This window comes from Euprymna scolopes, chromosome 15 (assembly GCF_053919585.1).
Source record: "Euprymna scolopes isolate OS-2025 chromosome 15, ASM5391958v1, whole genome shotgun sequence".
NCBI lineage: Eukaryota > Metazoa > Mollusca > Cephalopoda > Sepiida > Sepiolidae > Euprymna > Euprymna scolopes.
The window spans coordinates 47,001,776-47,018,287 of NC_136496.1; positions in this window are offsets into that span (position 1 = coordinate 47,001,776).

Genomic DNA, 16,512 nt, shown 5'->3' on the forward strand with positions numbered 1-16,512 from the left:
TGTATATATGGCTTTTTGTCTTATTGTTTTATACAGTGCTTGTTGTCTTATAGTTTTATATATGGCTTGTTGTCTTATAGTTTTGTATATGGCTTGTTATCCTGTACTTTTATATATCGCTTTTTGTCTTATAGTTTTATATATCGCTTTTTGTCTTATAGTTTTTTTTATCGCTTGTTGTCTTATAGTTTTATATATCGCTTGTGGTCTTATAGTTTTATATATTGCTTGTTGTCTTATAGTTTTATATATCGCTTGTTGTCTTATATTTTTATATATCGCTTGTTGTCTTATAGTTTTATATATTGCTTGTTGTCTTATAGTTTTATATATGGCTTGTTGTCTTATAGTTTTATATATTGCTTGTTGTCTTATAGTTTTATATATTGCTTGTTGTTTACTAGATTTATATATTGCTTGTTGTCTTATAGTTTTATATATGGCTTGTTGTCTTATAGTTTTATATATCGCTTGTTGTCTTATAGTTTTATATATCGCTTGTTGTCTTATAGTTTTATATATGGCTTGTTGTCTTATAGTTTTATATATCGCTTGTTGTCTTATAGTTTTATATATGGCTTGTTGTCTTATAGTTTTATATATCGCTTGTTGTCTTATAGTTTTATATGTTGCTTGTTGTCTTATAGTTTTATATATCGCTTGTTGTCTTATAGTTTTATATATCGCTTGTTGTCTTATAGTTTTATATATCGCTTGTTGTCTTATAGTTTTATATATCGCTTGTTGTCTTATAGTTTTATATATGGCTTGTTGTCTTATAGTTTTATATATCGCTTGTTGTCTTATAGTTTTATCCATCGCTTGTTGTTTACTAGATTTATATATTGCTTGTTGTCTTATAGTTTTATATATCGCTTGTTGTCTTATAGTTTTATATGTTGCTTGTTGTCTTATAGTTTTATATATGGCTTGTTGTCTTATTGTTTTTTATATGGTTTGTGGTCTTATTGTTTTATATATGGCTTGCTGTCTTATAGTTTTATATATCGCTTGTTGTCTTATAGTTTTATATATGGCTTGTTATTTTATAGTTTTATATAACGCTTGTTGTCTTATAGTTTTATATATCGCTTGTTGTCTTATAGTTGTATATATCGCTTGTTGTCTTATAGTTTTATATATCGCTTGTTGTCCTGTAATTTTATATATGGCTGTATGTCTTATAGTTGTATATATCGCTTGTTGTCTTATAGTTTTATATATGGCTTTTTGTCTTATAGCTTTATATATCGCTTGTTGTCTTATAGTTTTATATATCGCTTGTTGTCTTATAGTTGTATATATGGCTTGGTGTCTTAAAAATTATATATATGGCTTGTTGTCTTATAGTTTTGTATATGGCTTGCTGTCTTATAGTTTTATATATCGCTTGTTGTCTTATATTTTTATATATGGCTTGTTGTCTTATAGTTTTATATATCGCTTGTTGTCTTATAGTTTTATATATGGCTTGTTGTCTCATAGTTTTATATATGGTTTGTTGTCTTATAGTTTTATATATGGCTTGATGTCTTATAGTTGTATATATCGCTTGTTGTCTTATAGTGTTATATACCGCTTGTTGTCTTATAGTTTTATATAATGCTTGTTGTCTTATAGTTTTTGTATTGAAGTAGAAAAAAAAGAAATTAAAAAAAATATATATAAGAAACAGCTGTTCCTTCCAAAAGGTCGAGCTCATGAACGTCCAAAAATTATTCACCGTCACAAAATAATTCACCCTCAATTCTTTCAACCATCGTTTCACTCTCTGCGCTCTTCGACTGCTTAAAAAAGAGTACCGTTTATATGCTGCCCATGTCTCCACTTATGCAAATTTACTATCCACCAGAGACTTCTGGTTTTCCATTTCTCCAAACAGCCAATTTGCAAAGGGGGACAACTCAAACCACGCAGAGCTATCTAGTGTTCCATTTCTCCAAACAGCCAATTTGTAAAGGGGGACAACTCAAACCACACGTCCCATTGATCTACACGATCATCACATGTCAACCCTTCACATAGTCGCTCGACCAACATGGCGGCCGTCTTTCTCCCTACGATCTCCGCGGAGCCTCTTCGTGAACGTCGCTACTTGGCTCGACATCGCTGTCTTCCTCTGATTACACTACTACGGCCCGCACATCAAGGATGTGTCGAGGGATGCCGTCGAGGGATGCCGTCGATAGATACATTATTCGGGGACTGGACACTTGTCACAATGCCCCTCCCCAGCGTGTGGTACAGCGAGCATCAGACGGTTTGATCCACACTTCCTCTCGCACTTGCACAGTCGCTCGCTTCTGGCCTTCCTCTGCGGGTACCTGTGCAGTTCGGGGATGCCGCCACTCGTACTTGAAGACTGCCCTTTGTGGCACTGACTCCACTTTTTGCCCTGACTTTGGAGCCATATTATACCAAAAGACAGCTTCTGGCGGCAAAATCTGGCCCCTTTCAGCTATAGCCTTAATGGTCCTGTGATGCCGCTCCACAATTCCGTTTTCGCCTGGTCTATATGCAGCCCTGAAATAGCGCCGCACTCCCCACTTGTCCAACACATTCTCCATGGCAGCTGAGCGAAAGGCAGTTCCATTGTCCATTAGCAGTTCCGTCATTGGACCCCTCTCCAAAAACACCTCTTCCAAGACCTTTGCAATTTCACCTGCATTTTCCGCCTTTATTTCGCTCCAAATGGCTACTCTTCCTGGTCCACAGTCGACCATTGACAGATACAGCCTCTGTCAATAGTGCGTTACGTCTATCACCAACCTGCTCCAGTTCTCTGCCACCTGACCCTCACCACCTTCGTGTCTACTCGGCGCAGGGTCGATTGATTGACACCAGCTGCATCTCTCAACCACTGTCCTAACGGCCTCGTTTGTGATTCTGGGGTCCACCTTCCTGGCCAAGAACAAGGTTCTATCCACTCCAAAATAGTGCATGTCATGTAAATCCTTCAGAGTGTCTTTATTCAAACAACATATTGCAACAGCCGCCTCATTCGGCGCCTTTAGCCAGGTCTTCCGCACCCTCGTCATCACATCTGCTCTGTTCTTTGCTGAAGGAACGATAGTGACCCTAAGTTGAAGATCAAATTCCCTAATCAGCTCCCTTAACATCATCAAACGACGCTTTACTTGCGTCTCGGCAGCGCCTTTCGTCTTCACCCTCCTTTCTCCTGTAGCTTCGGACTGGATCCAAGAGAACACAGTGGCTGAGTCGGTCCTCACCTCAACATTCTGTAGCCCCCATTTCAAGGCTAAGTTGATGCCCTTCATAACCACATCCAGTTCCGCCACATTTATGTGAGCCATGTCATTCTTCTTCCGCAACCAAGCAGCATCTTCTGCAGTAACACCACCTATCTCCAAGGTGACCCCCACTGCTATACAGCTTGCATCACACCACACAACACCTTCTGCACTGTTGGGTACATGCCAAACACCTCTCACTGGATCCTCCCTCTTCACCTCTTCAATAATCTCTCTCATAATGTCCACAGTCTCTTTATCAACTCTGTCCTCCCACTTCGCTCCACTAGCTCGCCTTTTGATATAACTACATGCAGTCCGTAGCCATCCTGCAATAGGGTAATGACCCACCAGTCTTCCGCATATTGAGAAGAATTCTTGCCTGCTCAATTTTTCCGACACCTCTGTGATCTCATTTCCCCTCCGGAACACTAACCGTCCTGTCTGGTCCTTTCTTAGTTGGAGCCCTAACACAGCTCCTCCCTCCAACGATTCCAGGCGTTTTGCAATTAGCCCAAAGCTGTTGAGGTGTTTTACTACATCCTCCGCAGTTGTTACCGTCTCATCCACCAAAATATCATCAATGTAGGAACTGGTGGCTCTTCTGACTGCGTCCTCCTTGCTTAGCACCGTTTTGAGGATCACTGCCATGATTTTTGGTGCAGAATTCAGGCCAAAACCCAACCTAGTCAGGCAGTACGTTCGGCCCTTGTATCTGACCAGCTGGTATTTCCAGAATTCCTGTGAAATGTGGATCTGTAGGTATGCAGATTTTAAATCCACAATCGTTGCAGCCTTCTGAATCTGCCTCCACTCTCGCATGGTCTCTCCACACATGTCCATCACATCGCTTCCTGTGTGACACGCAACGTGTACGTTCAGCTCCCTGAAGTCCAGTACTGGCCGAACTTTTTGTTTTGTGGGCTGAACAACTGCCATTAACAGCAGCACACCTTCCACCTTCTCCGTCCATGGTTTTAAAATCCCCTCTGAGATCCATCGGTCCACCTCCTTCTCAAATTCAACTCTTGTGCCTCCTCGCAACGTATGCTCGTAGCATTCCACTCTATTGTTCAGTATGGGAGGTCTCCCTTCCATGCCCACTTGACTGTCCATTTCTCACCATCAAAGTGTGCAGAGAAATCTCGGTCCTCTATTGTGCAACTTTTGTCTAACCCGGCTGTTCCTGTGACACCTTTTTTCGAATTGCACACCTGCAGCCCCTTGATGTTCTCCAAATCTCACGGAGTTCCTATATACCGTAACGCCCCCTAGTCGAGCAATTGCGTCCATCCCTAGCACCACATCGATACCCGTGACAATTTTGTTAATAACAATCTCCTGGATTGTTAGTGACATCCCACGTACCATCAACCAAACGATACTTGTGCCATTGCACTTCATCTCTCTGCTGTCAACTGCCGCAATGCTGCTGGTTCCATTGCATGTGTTAACCATATCTTTGGTGACAATTGTTGAAGTACAGCCCGTGTCGACAAGGGCTTTTGCACTTCGTCCATTTAGGGTCACCTCTACTTGTGGTGACATACCCTGAAGCGCCTTCAGCGAATAAGTGGGGTAGCCACCGGTGCAGTAGCTTCCCCCTGCTCGTTTCCCTGGGGACAGAATCTGCTGATGTGGCCGACTTACCCACAGCGGTAACACGTGACTTCTGGCTTTGGCTCCCTGCACTCCCTCGCCATATGGGGGCCTTGGCATCAGTAGCATCTGCCAGAGAACCTGGGTCTCTGCCACAGTCCTCTCTGCTTTTCTTCCTTCACAGTGTCCTGCTGCAGTTTGCTTCGTTGAGCGACAGCTACGATTCCCTGCTCACTCTCTTTTTTCCTGGCCAGCACCCTAGCCTGTGTAATCAACTCCGCCACCTCCATAGTATTTACACCGGGCAGTTGCTGCAGAGCTATAGAAATATGGTCCGGGAAGCCATTGATAAAGGCCATCTTAACCATCTGTCGATGGCCTCCTCCATTGAATCCTGCTAGTCCCGTCAACCTCCTCATATTGTCGGCGTAAACATCGACAGGCTCTCCGGTCCACACCATATAGCTTAGTTTACCATATGCCACAAACAGTCCTTCGGTAAATGCTTCCTTCAACTTTTCCTCAATGGCGTCAACAGACAGTCGATCCTCCTCCCGCATCTCCAGATATAGGGCCAGAGCATCACCATCCAGATACAGTGGTATCAAGCTGGCTACATCCGCGATGTCCTGCAACTTAACGACAAGTTTACCCTTGGTCAGCCAGGTTATAACATCTCCCTCTCCAGAGAACGTCTTAAGCATTTCACTGCTGATCCTCTTTGCTTCCATAGTTCCCGCCGAAATAGCTTGTAGTGAAGAAGAAAAAAAAGAAATTTAAAAAATATATATATAAGACACAGCTGGTCCTTCCAAAAGGTCGAGCTCTTCAACGTCCAAAAATAATTCACCATCACAAAAAGAATTCACCGTCACTTCTTCCAACCGTCGTTTCACTCTCTGCGTTCTCCACACCTGCTTAAAAAAAAAGTACCGTTTATATGCTGCCCATTTCTCCACTTATGCAAATTGACTATCAACCAGAGCCATCTCGTTTTCCATTTCTCCGAACAGCCAATTTGCAAATGGGGACAACTCAAACCACAGTTTTATATGTGGCTTGTTGTCTAATAGTTTTATATATCGCTTGTTGTCTTATAGTTTTATATATCGCTTGTTGTCTTATAGTTTTATATATCGCTTGTTGTCTCATAGTTTTATATATCGCTTGTTGTCTCATAGTTTTATATATGTATTGTTGTCTTATAGTCTTATATGTGGCTTGTTGTCTTATATTTTATATATCGCTTTTGGTCTTATAGTTTTATATATGGCTTGTTGTCTTATAGTTTTATATATGGTTTGTTGTCTAATAGTTTTATATATGGCTTGTTGTCTTATAGTTTTATATATGGCTTGTTGTCTTATAGTTTTATATATGGCTTGTTGTCTTATAGCTTTATATGTGGCTTGTTGTCTTATAGTTTTATATATGGCTTGTTGTCTTATAGTTTTATATATGGCTTGTTGTCTTATAGTTTTATATATGGCTTGTTGTCTTATAGTTTTATATATGGCTTGTTGTCTAATAGTTTTATATATGGCTTGTTGTCTTATAGCTTTATATGCGGCTTGTTGTCTTATAGTTTTATATATTGCTTGTTGTCTTATAGTTTTATATATCGCTTGTTGTCTCATAGTTTTATATATCGCTTGTTGTCTCATAGTTTTATATATGGCTTGTTGTCTTATAGCTTTATATGCGGCTTGTTGTCTTATAGCTTTATATAAGGCTTGTTGTCTTATAGTTTTATATATGGCTTGTCTTATAGTTTTATATATGGCTTGCTGTGTTATAGTTTTATATATGGTTTGTTTTCTTATAGTTTTATATGTGGCTTTTTGTCTTATAGTTTTATATATCGCTTGTTGTCTTATAGTTTTATACGTAGCTTTTTGTCTTATAGTTTTATATATGGCTTGTTGCCTTATACTTTTATATATGGCTTGTTGTCTTATAATTTTATATATGGCTTTTTGTCTTATAGTTTTATATATCGCTTGCTGTCTTATAGTTTTATATGTGGCTTTTTGGCTCATAGTTTTATATATCGCTTGTTGTTTTATAGTTTTATATATGGCTTGCTATCTTATAGTTTTATATATGGCTTTTTGTCTCATAGTCTTATATATGGCTTGTTGTCTTATAGTTTTATATATGTCTTGTTGTCTCATAGTTTTATATGTGGCTTGTTGTCTTATAGTTTTATATATGGCTTTTTGTCTTATAGTTTTATACATGGATTGTTGTCTTATAGTGTTATATATCGCTTGTTATCTTATAGTTATAGATATCACCTGTTGTCTTAGTGTTTTATATATAGCTTGTTGTCTTATGGTTTTATATATGGCTTTTTGTCTTATAGTTTTATATAACGCTTGTTGTCTTATAGTTTTATATATGGCTTGTTGTCTTATAGTTTTATATATGGCTTGTTGTATTATAGTTTTATATATGGCTTGTTGTCTTATAGTTTGTATATGGTTTGTTGTCTCATAGTTTTATATATGGCTTGTTGTCTTATATTTTTATATATAGCTTGTTGTCTTATAGTTTTATATATCGCTTGTCTTACAGTTTCATACATGGCTTGTTGTCTTATAGTTTTATATATGGCTTGTTGTCTTATAGTTTTATATATGGTTTCCTGTCTTATAGTTTTATATATGGCTTGTTGTCTTATAGTTTGTATATGGTTTGTTGTCTCATAGGTTTATATAGGCTGTTGTCTTATAGTTTTATATATGGCTTGTTGTCTTATAGTTGTATATATCGCTTTTTGTCTTATAGTTTTATCTATGGTTTGTGGTCTTATAGTTTTATATAACACTTGTGGTCTTATAGTTTAATATAACGCTTGTTGTCTTATAGTTTTACATATGGTTTGTTGTCTTATAGTTTTATATATGGCTTGTTATAGTTTCATATATGGCTTGTTGTCTTATAATTTTATATATTGCTTGTTGTCTTGAAGTTTTATATATGGTTTTTTGTCTTATAATTTTATATATGGCTTTTTGTCTTATAGTGTTATATATGGCTTGTTGTCATAGTTTTATATATCGCTTGTTGTCTCATAGTTTTATATATTGCTTGTTGTCATATAGGTTTATATATCGCTTGTTGTCTCATAGTTTTATATATCGCTTGTTGTCTTATAGTGTTATACACGGCTTGTTGTCTTATAGTTTTATACACGGCTTGTTGTCTTCTAGTTTTATATATCGCTTTTTGTCTTATAGTTTTATATATGGCTTGTTGTCTTATAGTTTTATATGTGGCTTGTTGTCTTATAGTTTTATATGTGGCTTGTTGTCTTATAGTTTTATATGTGGCTTGTTGTCTTATAGTTTTATATGTGGCTTGTTGTCTTATAGTTTTATATGTGGCTTGTGTTCTTATAGTTTTATATGTGGCTTGTTGTCTTATAGTTTTATATGTGGCTTGTTGTCTTATAGTTTTATATGTGGCTTGTTGTCTTATAGTTTTATATGTGGCTTGTTGTCTTATAGTTTTATATGTGGCTTGTTGTCTTATAGTTTTATATATCGCTTGTTGTCCTCTTGTTTGTATATAGTTTGTTGTCTCATAGGTTTGTTTATTGCTTGTTTTCTTAATGTGAAAACGTAAATGAAGACACGTGCTGGCTGCGACCCGTGAATGATGCTCAACACATCAACCTGGCGGAACTGGATTCTGTTGTGAAGGGTTTAAATCTGGCACTGCAATGGCTATCAAAGAAGTTGCACTTGTACACGGATTCTCTCCGCATCTACCACTGGGTGTCCGACACTCTTTCGGGATGAACGAGAGTCCGCCCTAAGGCAGCCAGTGAGATGTTAATCCGGCGGAGGCTAAACACCCTGAAGAGTCTGGTATCGGAGTATGACGTGTCGGTGAGTGTAATGCTCATGGCATCACACTGTAATCGTGCAGACCAACTAACCCGTGTGCCTCACAAATGGTATGAAGCTGTGAAGACAGGCGTGGAGTTTGCTGCTCGATCTTGCGCAGTTGGCGCGATTAGCTCATGCCAAATACAAAGAATTCATGTGCAGAGTGGACATCCAGGTATCAAAAGAACTCTGTATTTTGCGAGGCGTGTGGACCCGGCAGTGACAAGGGCGGATGTCAGGCAGATCATCAAGCACTGTGAGGCATGCCAGTTTATCGATCCTGCACCTGAGCAATGGCAGAGGGGTCGATTGGAGATTGAGCATGTGTGGCAACAAGTAGCGATGGATATTAGCCATTACAGTGATAAGCCCTTTCTAACCCTTATCGACTGTGGACCCACTCGTTTTGCGGTGTGGCGGCAAATGACCAGGCAGGACTCAGTGAATGTCGTCCGCCAACTGTCATCTATATTTTCTGAATGAGGTGCGCCGGAAGAGATATTGACGGACAACGATGCTGCTTTTTGTAGCCACCAAGTTCGGCAGTTGTTGAATGAGTGGGATGTCCGACTACGACTGCGATGTGCTCATGTGCCATCAGGGAATGGCATTGCTAAGAGGAGCCATCGCAGCATCAAGAGAGTTGCTACCAGAAAGCAATGCACCATTACGGAGGCCACGTATTGGTATAACATCACACCAAAGGATGGGAAGACACTAACAACAGCACCGGCCAATGCCATACACACATACCGTGTTAGGATAAAGGGCATTGACACTGTCCAGCCAATCGACGAGGAGAGTCATAACAAATACAAGGTAGGGGATCCAGTTTGGTAGGACTCCCTGGAAACCGGTACACCACCAAGTTCAAGCGAGGACGAATATCTGGAGTGGTCAGCAAGAAGTCGGTCCTTGTTGATGGAATCCCACGCCATGTGCACGATCTTCGCCAGCTAGTGAAGTACATCCCACAACTACAGAGAGCCATGAATCATCAGATGATGAGCTGCTGATAAGTGAGGTCACCGAGCAAGAGAGTGGTAGTTGTAGTTCGTCTGATCAGGCAGGATCAGAACCAGAACCACACCCAGAACCAGAACCAGAACCTGAATCCGAGATTGTAAATACCACCCTTCGCAGAAGCCAGCAAACTAAGGGGCCACCCCCGGAGTGCACTCTATGTGATCATCAGATCAGGGGGGAGTGTAGTACTTACAAACAAAACAAATGCCCACGTGTTTGTGCCTTGTGTAGGCATGCGCGACAACAAAACTTATTTTATAAGCGGAAGTTTCGAGGTTGTCAGGAATCTCTGGGCAGATGGGCAAGTGGAGAAATTGAGAGAGTGGTATAAAAGGCAGGTCAAGTGAGAAGGTTGTTGTTGTTGTCATTGGACGTTACAGTGACGCGTGCATTAGCAGTTGATTAAGAAGTTGTTTTTTTTGTGTCACGTCGCGCACCTCGGTGAAGGTCATTCTTGTCTTATATTTTTATTTATGGCTTTTTGTCTTATATTCTTATTTATGGCTTCTTGTCTTATATTTTTATTTATGGCTTCTGGTCTTATAGTTTTATATCCATATGGCTTGTTGTTGTATAGTTTTATATGTGGCTTGTTGTCTTATAGTTTTATATATGGCTTTTTGGCTTATAGTTTTATATGTGGCTTCCTGTCTTATAATTTTATATACATATGGCTTGTTGTCTTATAGTTTTATATATGGCTTGTTGTCTTATAGTTTTATATATGGTTTTTTGTCTCATAGTTTTATATATGGCTTGTAGTCTCATAGTTTTATATACATATGGCTTTTTGTTTCATAGTTTTATATATGGCTTGTTGTCTTATAGTTGTATATACATATGGCTTTTTGTCTTATAGTTTTATATATGGCCTTTTGTCTTATAGTTTTACATACATATGGCTTTTTGTCTTATAGTTTTATATACATATGGCTTTTTGTTTTATTGTTTTATATATATATGGCTTTTTGTTTCATTGTTTTATATATATATGGCTTTTTGTCTTATAGTTTTATATATGGCTTGTTGTCTTATAGCTTTATATATCGCTTGTTGTCTTATAGTTTTATATATCGCTTGTTGTCTTATAGTTTTATATATCGCTTGTTTTCTTATAGTTTTATATATGGTTTGTTGTCTCATAATTTTATATATGGCTTGTAGTCTCATAGTTTTATATACATATGGCTTTTTGTCTCATAGTTTTATATATGGCTTGTTGTTTTATAGTTGTATATACATATGGCTTTTTGTTTTATAGTTTTATATATATATGACTTTTTGTCTTATAGTTTTATATATGGCTTTTGTCTTATAGTTTTATATACATATGGCTTTTTGTCTCATAGTTTTATATACATATGGCTTTTGGTGTTATAGTTTTATATATATATATATATATATGGCTTTTTGCCTTATCGTTTTATATATGGCTTTTTGTCTTGTAGTTTTATACATCGCTTGTTGTCTTATAGTTTTATATATGGCTTGTTGTCTTATAGTTTTATATATCGCTTTTTGTCTCATAGTTTTATATATGGCTTGTTGGCTTATAGTTTTATATATATATGGCTTTTTGTCTTATAGTTTTATATATATATGACTTTTTGTTTTATTGTTTTATATATATATGACTTTTTGTCTTATAGTTTTATATATGGCTTTTTGTCTTATAGTTTTATATACATATGTCTTTTTGTTTTATAGTTTTATATATATATGACTTTTTGTCTTATAGTTTTATATATGGCTTTTTGTCTTATAGTTTTATATACATATGGCTTTTTGTTTTATTGTTTTATATATATATGACTTTTTGTCTTATAGTTTTATATATGGCTTTTTGTCTTATAGTTTTATATACATATGGCTTTTTGTTTTATAGTTTTATATATATATGACTTTTTGTCTTATAGTTTTATATATGGCTTTTTGTTTTATTGTTTTATATACATATGGCTTTTTGTCTCATAGTTTTATATATGGCTTTTTGTCTTATAGTTTTATATACATATGACTTTTTGTCTTATAGTTTTATATACATATGGCTTTTTGTTTTATTGTTTTATATATATATGACTTTTTGTCTTATAGTTTTATATATGGCTTTTTGTCTTATAGTTTTATATACATATGCCTTTTTGTCTCATAGTTTTATATACATATGGCTTTTGGTGTTATAGTTTTATATATGGCTTTTTGTCTTATAGTTTTATATACATATGCCTTTTTGTCTCATAGTTTTATATACATATGGCTTTTAGTGTTATAGTTTTATATATATATATATATGGCTTTTTGCCTTATAGTTTTATATATGGCTTTTTGTCTTGTAGTTTTATATATGGCTTGTTGTCTTATAGTTTTATACATCGCTTGTTGTCTTATAGTTTTATATATGGCTTGTTGTCTCATAGTTTTATATATCGCTTTTTGTCTCATAGTTTTATATATGGCTTGTTGTCTTATAGTTTTATATACATATGGCTTTTTGTCTTATAGTTTTACATATGGCTTTTTGTCTTATAATTTTATATACATATGGCTTATTGTCTCATAGTTTTATATACATATGGCTGGTTGTCTTATAGCTTTATATATGGCTTGTTGTCTTATAGTTTTATACATGGCTTGTTGTCTTATAGTTTTATATACATATGGCTTGTTGTCTTATAGTTTTATATACATATGGCTTGTTGTCTTATAGTTTTATATACATATGGCTTGTCTTATAGCTTTATATATGGCTTGTTGTCTTATAGCTTTACATATGGCTTGCTGTTTTATAGTTTTATATATATATATGGCTTCTTGTCTTATAAACAAACAATGTTTTTCACAAAAGATAAATATTGACATTATCAGGCCCGATGATGTATCAATTCAATCTGAGGTTCTACAGGTGAGAATAGACTTGATAAATTAGTGGATGACACAACAGGAAGCAAGATGAGCAGGCAGAGCAAGGTTCAAGCATGTGCACAAACCGAATCTTTAAACTTGCAACACAGTTTATTTCAACCAGTGACATTACAAATGGTAGCAGATTTGGTTTCTTGATGAGAAACTGTGAAGAGAATAGTGCAGTTAAGGTAGAGAAAATTCATTTGTAAAAAGAAAAAGAGCAGTGTGGCTGTCAACCAGTTTAAATCATTTATTGAATTTTTTCAACTTAATTTGTGTGGTTTTATGATAAAACAATAAACAGCAAAAGAATTCTTTGAATTGGGATAAATTGTAATTGACTTTCAAAATAATTTGTCAAAATGTTGAAATGAATGGACATCAGTTTTCTTTTTATGAAATCTACAAATGATTGGAGAAGAATTTCCTAAAACCATTTGATATAAATGCTGTGCTCAGTATTCTTTTGTTCTTTCTTTGAATAATTAAATGGAAAATGATGGCCATAATGACAAGTGGCTCGAAGAGAAGTGTATATTAACAATTGATCCAACAACAAAATTATGTTCTCTGTTTACAAGAAAGTGCACATCTCTGTCCAATGGATGTGCACTATATTCTTCAAGTGTGTGATCGATTGCTTCACCTTCGGACTGCTAATCAAAATCAGTAAAAATATATCGAAAGTTAAAAAGCACTTCTAGACAAATGGCACACATGGCAAGCAGACATGACACATCAAAAAGACGGCATCAGATTTATTTATCATAAAATCTAGGACACTCCAGCATAATTTCTTTTTCTTTCATCATATATATATATATATATATATATATATATATATATATATAAATATATATATATATATACATACACACAGAGGGGGGGATAAATATAATACAAAATAAATATATATAAAATATAATTTAAATACTTGATTTAAAACTCGTTCAGAAAAAAATTTACTTGGAGCTATCACTACATTTTTTTTTACAACTTGCAAAGAAGAGAAAAAGCTCAACATTTCTTCATATGATGAAATAGAGCTAAATATAAAGCCTCATAAAAATTATTATGAGAATCTGGTTTATCTTCCCTTAGCTGTAAATAAAATGACAAGCTGACTAAGAAAAACAAAGACTCTTCCACAGAAAGTAACTCTTTTTTCCAGAAGCAGCCATTTTTGGATTTGCTCTACCCTGAATTTGTTTTAATGTACGACTGTCATATACAAAAATTTCTCATGAGAAATATTTGTGACTAATGCTTCATCTGTTTATTTTTACTGGTTACATGTGTTTTATTGTGGGTTTTTTTTTTTTTCATGTTTTTCTGTATTTTTTTTAAGAAAAGCAGTGTTTGTTATGGTATAATAGGTAGAACTGAATACTTTTATTTCATAGTCTTGTGCCAGTTTTTTAATAATAAAACATGCTTCAAAACATACATAAAACCAATGATAATTCTTATTTTTGAAAATTCAATTAAATTACATATAATCAGGAAATGTCTTATTTACATTGTTAACCTAATCAGCAATTCTGACTACCAAATTTCTATATAGAATATAATAGTGGCTTGATTAATTTTCATATTGATTTCTGAAAACTTATTTTAATAAATCATTAATTTTATTGATTTCTAATGGCTTGCTTTTATTTTAATACAAATTATAAATCATTTTGTGCATAGATTAAAATCTATGAATTATAGTGAAAAATAGAGAAATAAGTATAATTTAATTATCTGATTGTTATTTAATTAAATTAAGTACATTTTACAGTGAAATAAGGATGGAAACATCACTCATTCCAACATATTCTCTGCTTACTCATAAATTGAAGGTAATACATTTTGAATGATTGATTAAGATTATTGTTTTCAGATTTATATAAAAAAGGTTATTAAAAAGAAAACAAATATAATTTTTAATTCAAGTCAGAGTGATATGTCTACAATCAAATTATTTTTTAATAATTTTAAATATTTTTGTTTGACATGATTTTTTGAAAAAAAATTTATTTACAAAATAGATTCTCAAAATAATGTGTAAACAAAAACAATAACAAAAACTCTACTTCCGATAAAGAGTGACTTTTAAAAGTAAAAACTATTTCTTAAATCTATATTTTGATTTTTTAACTAATTTTGAATCTAGTTGTTGAATTCAAGACTTTGCTGCTGCTGCTGCTGTCGTCGTCATCATCATCATCATCACGTGAAGCAGAAAACCCTGTACAGAATAAGAATGTTTTCATGTTCACATCGAATGATGAGCGGTTTTTTGCCAGTTTCAGCAGCAAGTATTTTATTCAAATTGGACTGATTTTCACATGCATATCCATAAGATTGGCTCTGAGATTGGTTCAAATAACATCAATTCAACATTTTATATTTTCGATGAAAATAACGTTAACAAATATTGGTTAAGGGGTAATCGTGAAGAAAGAGAGAGCCTGTTTCCTCCGTTTGACTATAGGTGGCGTTACTGTCTGTCCACCCAGTTACAGAAGCACAAAATGTATATAACGGAACCCTTGAAATAAAGATAAATGTTTTTGTTATATTTTAATTTTAAACATGTTTTTTGGGTTTTTTTTTTTTTTTTGCAAACATATTTACGTTTTTTTTTTTTTTTTTGCAAACATATTAAGGTTTTATTTTTCCAAACATTTACGTTTTGTTGCTTGTTTATTTTCAAACATTTACGTCTTTTTTTGTTTTTACGTTTTTTTGCTTTGTTTTTTGTTTTGTTTTTTTGCAAGCATAAACTAAATGTTTTTGTTATATTTTTCTTTTAAACATATTTATGGGTACAACCGTTTTTCCACGAGTATTATTTACGCTCTTATAAAAAAAAATTTTTTTAAATTGTTCAAACATGTTTTCCCTCAAATATACACACCCACATGTACACGCACATGTACGCACACATGGAAACGTCACTTCCTCTGAATGGAATTCTAGACATGCGCAGTCAGCACACTCACCCCGATATAAAAATCCACAACACCATTCAACTTCCTCTTTTCTTCCCTTTTTGCCTGGGTTCATCAACCAGGCAAGTTCGGCGTCCATAGCTCTTGGCTTGAAGACTTTTCCACGTGGACGACTGCTATCATGAACGCACAGTTTTGCTGAGGCAAACACTCCTTTTCTATTTCCCTTTCTACGTGTGGGACGGCTATTTCTCGTCCTCGACTTCATTCCTTTCTTTTCCACGCATGTAGTCGTCAACGACTGAATGAACACGTGTTTCACCTAAACCATTTATTTTTGACAGAAAATAAACGACATCTTTATTTTATCCAGCAATTGAGCTTTTGTGGCCTTCATTCCATTCCTTTCATTATTTTCTTTTGTAGCGAGTTAGGATATTTATATCCTGGTCCGCAACAAAGTCAACGTTTTTTCTTTTATCTTTTTTTATGGACCCCTCTGCACTTATTTTACCTTTTCCGCGAGTATTTATATATATTTGAAAAAGGATATTGTAAAACCTGAATCTTACTTGAAACTACTATTAAAAAATAGCGCGGTACAATAAGTGCATAAGCAAACTTTTCAAAAAGAAAAATATTTCAAAAATATTTACTTTATGCTTGCAAAAAAAAAAAAAAACATGCTTAAAATTAAAATATAACAAAAACATTTATTTTTTATTTCAATGGTGCCATTATATACATTTTGTGCTTCCGTAACTGGGTGGACAGACAGTAACGCCACCTATAGTCAAATGGAGGAAACAGGCTCTCTCTTTCTTCATGATTACCGGTTAAGGCTAGTGAAGACATTGCTTGACTTTGGTGCGATCATCTTATGTAGGATTTGTTGGT